The sequence below is a fragment of the Entelurus aequoreus genome, linkage group LG03 (assembly GCF_033978785.1).
Source record: "Entelurus aequoreus isolate RoL-2023_Sb linkage group LG03, RoL_Eaeq_v1.1, whole genome shotgun sequence".
NCBI lineage: Eukaryota > Metazoa > Chordata > Actinopteri > Syngnathiformes > Syngnathidae > Entelurus > Entelurus aequoreus.
The window spans coordinates 32,679,733-32,687,441 of record NC_084733.1 but is presented as its reverse complement, the minus strand read 5'-3'; positions in this window follow the sequence as shown (position 1 = coordinate 32,687,441).

The following is a 7,709-nucleotide window of genomic DNA, read 5'->3' as shown; positions in this document are numbered from 1 at the left end:
TGTAAGGCGACTGGAATGATAATCAGAACCTCCAAGTCCGAGTCCATGTTTTTTTCCTGGAAAAGGGTGGAGTACCATCTCCGCGTTGGAAAGGATTTTTTGCCCCAAGCGGAGGAGTTCAAGTACCTCGGGTTCTTGTTCACGAGCGAGGGAAGATTGCATCGTGAGATGGATTGATGCGTACCCTGTATCGATCCGGTCGATGTACGTTTCATGAGCTTTGGGTTATGACAGAAAGGACAAGATCACAGGTACAAGCGGCCGAAATGAGTTTCCTCTGTCGGGTGGCGGGTTCTCCCTTAGAGATAGGGTGAGGAGCTCTGTCATTCGGGAGGAGCTCAGAGTAAAGCCGCTGCTCCTCCACATCGAGAGGAGCCAAATGAGGTGGTTCGGGCATCTGGTCAGGATGTCCCCCGGACCTCTCCCCGGGGAGGTGTTTAGGGCGCGTCCGACCGATAGGAGACCACGGGGAAAACCCAGGACACGGTGGAGAGACTATGTCTAACAGCTGGTCTGGGAAGGCCTCGAGATCCCAGAGGAAGGTCACGGTCAAGGTCAAGGTTTTTTTAATGGTACCTGGGGGTAAAATAGTTGTGGAGACATTTGTAATTCAGCGTCAAGACAGAATGAAGCAAGCAAAACCAAATCATATAAAACATCCACAAACGATCACTAGTATACAGTCAAACTGTAGAACAATGAAATATAATATCTAATAAACCAATAAAATCATTGTGATTAAAGTACTACGGCATAATAAATAAATAAAATCACCTTATTTAAGCGTGTGATGGCAGCAAGTACAAACGTATTCTTATATCGTTTAGTCCTACAAAGAGGAACAATGAACTGCCGACCAGAGCGAAGGAGCTGGAATTCACTGCGTAAAGGATGATTGGTGCAGTGGTGAATAATAGAGCTCGCCTTGCGCTGCAGCTGTGTTGCATAGATGTCAGATAGGTTGAGTTGAGGCTCACCTATAAGCTTACTCGCCCACTTTACAATTTGATGTAGTGCAGACTTGTTTCTCAAGGACAAACAACCAAACCATGACACCAGAGAGAAGGACAGAATCGATTTAATATATAAACCGATAAAAGAGTGACACCATGGTTCTATGTGGAGACGTGACAGTTTCCTCAGGCAATTTCAAGATGGCGGCGCACATCTCCGTGTGGTTTTCCAGCTGCACGGTGGCAGAGAGAAAAAGATTACAGGGGGTCATAAACGCGGCCCAGAGGATCACTGCATGTCCTCTTACATCTCTAGAGGACCTGCATAAGAGACTCTGCAACAGGAGAGCAAACAGCATCCTCAAGGACTCATCCCACCCAGGTCACCACTGGCTTGAACTCTTGCCCTCAGGGAGGGGCTATAAGACCATCAAAGCAAGGATAAATAGACTGAAAAACAGTTTCTATCCTGGAGCTGTTATTGCCCTAAACTCTGCACTTACCTGAACACTCACCACTTTATTACTTGATAAAGATCTACTGTGCAATATGTTTTTTTTTTTACATTTAATTATGTTTTTAAATTTTAAATTGTTTAATTATTGTTGTTGTCTTAAGACTATTTTATGTAGGTTTGTTTTAAAAGCACTAAGCTGGATTGCTGTCCAATTTCATTGTTTCCATACAATGACAATAAAGGTATTCTGATTCTGATTCTGATTCTGATTCTGAAGACGTTGGTGTCCCTTTTTACACACCGCTTCGCAGTTCATCTTGAAGGTCCGCTTTGAGTCTATGACTTGTAGCTGTCCACACAGTCTACAGCAGACCTGGGCATTCAGCGGCCCGCAGGCCGCATCCGGCCCTTTGTGCGTCCCTGTCCGGCCCGCATGAGGCCAATTATAAATTACAAAATACATTTTAAAAAGTATCTATGTCAAGTGTGCAATACAACGGTGCTGCTTTTGTTTTGAAAATCGTTATTTGTATTACTTCCGTGTGGACGTATGCGTGTGCGTGATTGTGAGTGAATGTGAACAGCTGCAATCACAAAATAAAGTTGAAAAAACATCTATGTCGTGCGCGCAATACAACTGTGCTGCTTTTATTTTGAAAAGTATTATTTATGGGCGTGTGTCCGTGTGTAACCTGCGAGTGAAGGTGCACATGCAGCGACAAGTGATGCACGGTTTACACCCGAGACGCTAAAAAGAGAAAAGTTGATGACGAATGGCGTGTTTCCAACAAGACATGGACTGCAAAGCAACGTTCCCTCTAAGGTGCGTGCCTGTGCAATTGCGCACTGCTCAAACGTCCGCTGCGCGCAGCAAATATATGCCGCACACCAAATCAAATCCCATCTGAATTCTAAACAAAATAAACATATTTATTCTATGTAATTTTGCAATGCAACTCTGAGTGACAGTGACAAAAAGCGACCCTAACGGTGTTCGTCAACACCGTTCAATTGAACACCGTTCTATTATTGTAACGTCTATCGAGATGCTTCGAGGCCAGGAATTATATCGATCACTTTGTTGAGCAAAACTGTTTATATTCGGACATAACCACACCAAAAACATGAGTAAAACAATTCTATCTCGAAAAACTAGTCATTTTCTGCCGTACAAACCAGGCCAAGACCAACTTGTCATCTGTCACCAACACGCCTAGCACTAAACCACTGGTGCGTTTATGGCCACACAAAAAGTCGGACAACTCAAACACCACACAAAGTTACACTATGACTCCTCAGTCATACGTGTGCTTATTTTACTGTCATTTATTATTAATGTTAATTTATTTATATTAGTCATGGAATGCTGTTACACACGCTATGTTGAAGTATTACTATTATTATTATTAATTATTATTATTATTATTATTATTTATCTTACGGTATATATAAAAAATAATATTGAGCAAAATTTAATTGAAATATTGTCGATGTGGCCCTCCAGCAGTGCTCAGGTTGCTCATGCGGCCCCCGGTAAAAATTAATTGCCCACCCCTGGTCTACAGGCTGACCTTTGATGACTGTGGTAGGTTTGGCTTTGGTGTAGGTTCTAAAATCAATAATCATGTCTTTTGTTTTGAATATGTTGAACTGTAAAAAGGATTCCTCATACCAGCTGACAAATTCACTAACAACGGGACCATGGCTGGACTCATTTCCACTGAGGAGACTGACAATGACCGTGCCAACTGCAAATCTCACAAGCGTCCTGTTAGCATACTTACTTGTGCTTACTTTGTGTACAGGATAAAAAGAAAGACTGAAAGCACACATCCTTGAGGTGAGCCAGTTGAAGAGTGTGATAACTCAGATAAAATACCATTAACCTCGACATGTTGGGATCGATTAGTTAAAAAATCTAAAATCTAAAATCCAACCAGTCAGATTAAAACTCTGATTAAAATCCCGGATCAGCCTTTCGGCTAGGATATGAGGTTGGATAGTGTTAAAAGCAGATAAAAAATCAACTAATAAAAGTCTTGCGTGGGTTTTTTCTCCTTTTAGATGTTTGAATAGAATGTTAAAGGCCTATACTGAAATGCGATTATCTTATTTAAACGGGGATAGCAGGTCCATTCTATGTGTCATACTTGATCATTTCGCGATATTGCCATATTTTTGCTGAAAGGATTTAGTAGAGAACATCGACGATAAAGTTTGCAACTTTTGGTCGCTGATAAAAAAGCCTTGTCTGTACCGGAAGTAGCAGACGATATGCGCGTGACGTCACCGGTTGTGGAGCTCCTCACATCTGCACATTGTTTACAATCATGGCCACCAGCAGCGAGAGCGATTCGGACCGAGAAAGCGACGATTTCCCCATTATATTGAGCGAGGATGAAAGATTTGTGGATGAGGAAAGTGAGAGTGAAGGACTAGAGGGCAGTGGAAGCGATTCAGATAGGGAAGATGCTGTGACAGGCGGGTGGGATCTGATATTCAGCTGGGAATGACTAAAAAAGTAAATAAACACAAGACATATATATACTCTATTAGCCACAACACAACCAGGTTTATATTTAATATGCCACAAATTAATCCCGCATAACAAACCCCCCCCCGTCCATATAACCCGCCAATATAAATCAAACACCCGCACAACACACTCAATCCCACAGCCCAAAGTACCGTTCACCTCCGCAAAGTTCATACAGCACATATATTTCCCCAAAGTCCCCAAAGTTACGTACGTGACATGCACATAACGGCACGCACGTACGGGCAAGCGATCAAATGTTTGGAAGCCGTAGCTGCGTACGTACTCACACTACCGCGTCTGCGTATCTGTCAAGACATGGACTATGATGCAGTTTCCTGCGTGTGTTGCTTTCCCGAGATGCAAATGAACTGAAGCGGACATGGCGTGGAGGTAAGGATATGATTTTATTTTACACTAACAAAGCTCAAAAAGGTATAAACAAAAGGCGCTCACAGCAGAGGTAAAAACTTGACAATGAAAACAAAAGGCGCGCACAAAAGCGGAAGTACAAAACTTGGCTATAAACACAAAACTTGCACAAAGGCAGAAACTATGAACAATGAAACAAAAACACTAACTGGGGCATTAATAAACAAAAACTTACTTGGCATGGAAAGATCAGCATGGACTATGGAAGCATGGGTAAAAGCTATCATCAAGTGTGGAGAAGGTGATGTTGCCAGGAAGACAGCCTGGCAACTGGGAGCTTAAATAATAGTGACATGATTAGTGACAGCAGGTGCGTGACTCAAAATGTGAAAATGTAAGACAGGTGTGTGACATGAGGATGTGAAACAGGTGACACTAATGGTTACTATGGTGACAAAGCAAGGGAGTGAAAACAAGAACAAAAAAGTGTCCAAAAACCAAGCAAAACTGTTACGACACACGCACAGTCCGTTTCTCCCTCGTCTGCAGGAGCACTCAGCAGCTCCACTCTGAGTACGTCCAGACACGCCACCACACGCGCTGTGCAGACCGCACCCACATGCCGCAGCAGCTGGAGACAATCATTAATCAAGACACCTGGCAGTGATTACGGACGACAGGATAAAGAGCCTCGCCGCTGACTACTCCTCGTCGGAACGTTGCTTTGCTTGCAGTAAGCTCACGTCTCTGACTTCCCACCAGTGTTCTTCTCCTGTGCTTGTTTCCTCGTACCTTGTTTTGATCTCCTTCGTCTCTCCTTCCTCCCACAGTCCCTGTCTCAGCTCCCGCTGCCATATTCCCCTGAACCCTGATTGCCCTCCTGATTACCCGACACATTGCCTGGACTTTGGACGCTCTCTCTTGCACTACGACCACGCTTGGACCCCCGGACTTCTTTGCCTTCTCCCTCTGGATTTGGGCGCCACCATTCAACACGCATGACAACACCCCTTATGGTATCTTCATATGTTAATTCCAGCACATAGTTTATATTCAAACACATAGTAGCATACACACCCTACGTAATCATAAATCACTCAATAAACACATTGAGTTTGTACTTCCGCTGTTGTGCCGTCTCCTTCCCCCGTCTAAGACATAACAAAAACATGGCCAAACAAAAACATGATCAACGCAGACATGACAGTATCCAACTCAAAGTCCTCCTGGTAAGAGTCTCTGTTGTCCCAGTTCTCCACAGGCCAATGGTAAAGCTTGACTGTCATCTTTCGGGAATGTAAACAATGAAACATCGGCTACGTGTTTGTGTTGCTGTAGCCGGCCGAAATACACCGCTTCCCACCTACAGCTTTCTTCTTTGCTGTCTCCATTGTTCATTGAACAAATTGCAAAAGATTCACCAACACAGATGTCCAGAATACTGTGGAATTTTGAAATGAAAACAGACAACTTAATAGCTGGCCACAATGCTGTCCCAAAATGTCCTCTACAATCCGTGACGTCACGCGCAGGCGTCATCATACCGAGACGTTTTCAGCAGGATATTTCGCGCAAAATTTAAAATTGCACTTTAGTAATCTAACCCGGCCGTATTGGCATGTGTTGCAATGTTAAGATTTCATCATTGATATATAAACTATCAGACTGCGTGGTCGGTAGAAGTGGGTTTCAGTAGGCCTTTAAGAAGCGTGGTTGAAGCCTCCACCACATCTCTGTGTGCCCTATAGGAAAACTGCATGGGATCGGGAAGAGCTGGACAAAGTGGCTGGGGAGAGGGAAGTCTGGGCTTCTCTGCTTAGGCTGCTGCCCCACGCGATCCAACTAAGAAGATAGATCGATGGATCTTTTTGTGTGTTCCATTAGTACTCGGAAGTCGGAATTTCGGAGTTCCTACTCGGAATTTCAACTGGAACGCCCCTCAAGGTCAAATTTCCGACTCGGAAAGTCTGAGCATTCTTACCACCCCTTTTGTTTTCAAAGATGGCTCCTCTGGATGTTTAAACAATGATGTCCGCTTCTATATTATCCGTTATTTGCACTTCTGACTAGTTTTTGTCTCAGTAAATCAGCCATATACAATGTGTTGTTGTACGTTTATACATGGTCACGTCACTGTAGTGTAAACTACATGTATTTAATGTGGTATTTACGCTGTACGTCGCCAGAAATAGCGTCTGTGTTTCCTCTTCTTCCAGCGTGTTTGAAGGCTGCAGAAAGACTGCATTTTTTCACATTAGTTGTTAATATTCAGACAAGGCAAGCGCAAAAAATAGCTTACGTGGATGTGGCCATCTTGACCTCTGACATCGTAACTGGAACGTTCACAACTCGGGTGTGACGTCATTCCCATCTCCGACTTCCCACTTCCGATGTAAATGGAAGGAAGCATTAGTTTAATACAATCTTCAAACATCCATTTCAAGAAAACATTGTGTGTCCTGACTGCATTGCTTTAAACACAATGTTGTTTACCGCACACACTTATCACATTTCAGCTCGGTAGTGATTGTTTGTCAGTTGTCATGCAGTCATAAACTTGTTGTTTGAATCTACTGACAACAGGAAACTACTTGAAATGTAATTTAATACACGTGAAAGATAAAGCTGCCTCATGTTTAGTTGCATTCCTCCTCACCCTCCTTTTTCAAGGCGTGTCATTAAAATAGGGATTTATGGAAAACACATCTATAAAGAAAAAAGAGGCACTATTTGACATTCCTCTCTGAACAGTAAAAAGCACATATATCTGATTATCTGTCTGAGCAGGTTCGGCCAGGAGTCAGAGTTAAGCCAATAAAGATCACATTTTCCAGTGGATTTGAATCAGATCAACACTAAATTGGCCCTAGTTTGTGAATGTGAGTGTGAATGGTTGTGAAAATCAGTGGTATCATACGTCACTAGTTTAAAGGCAAAGTTCAAAACAACAGTTTTGTTGAGTAAAATTTCAACCTTTCCTTGGGATATAGTTTTGTTAGCATTCCTGTCTAAAGAGTGGGAAAACACTTAGCTAGAATAAGAGGAACTGCACATACTTTTAATTTAATTCTGTTATAGCTTGCTCAGGGCCTCAACAACACAGGGGAGATGAAACCAAAGTAAAATGTGCACAAAATAATATCTCATATGAATGGTTGTCTGTCTATCTTTGTTCAAAGTCAATCAATCAAAGTATACTGTACTAATATAGCCCTTAATCCCAAATATCTCAAAAGACATCCTCGGCTCAGATCCCACATCAGGTCATGAAAAAACTCAACCTAATGGGAACAACGAGAAACCTTGGAAGGGACCACAGAGCTGGGAATCCCCCCGTCTTTTCCCTGACTTTATTACCTCTATGAACCACTTCTTTCGGGACTCTATGAAA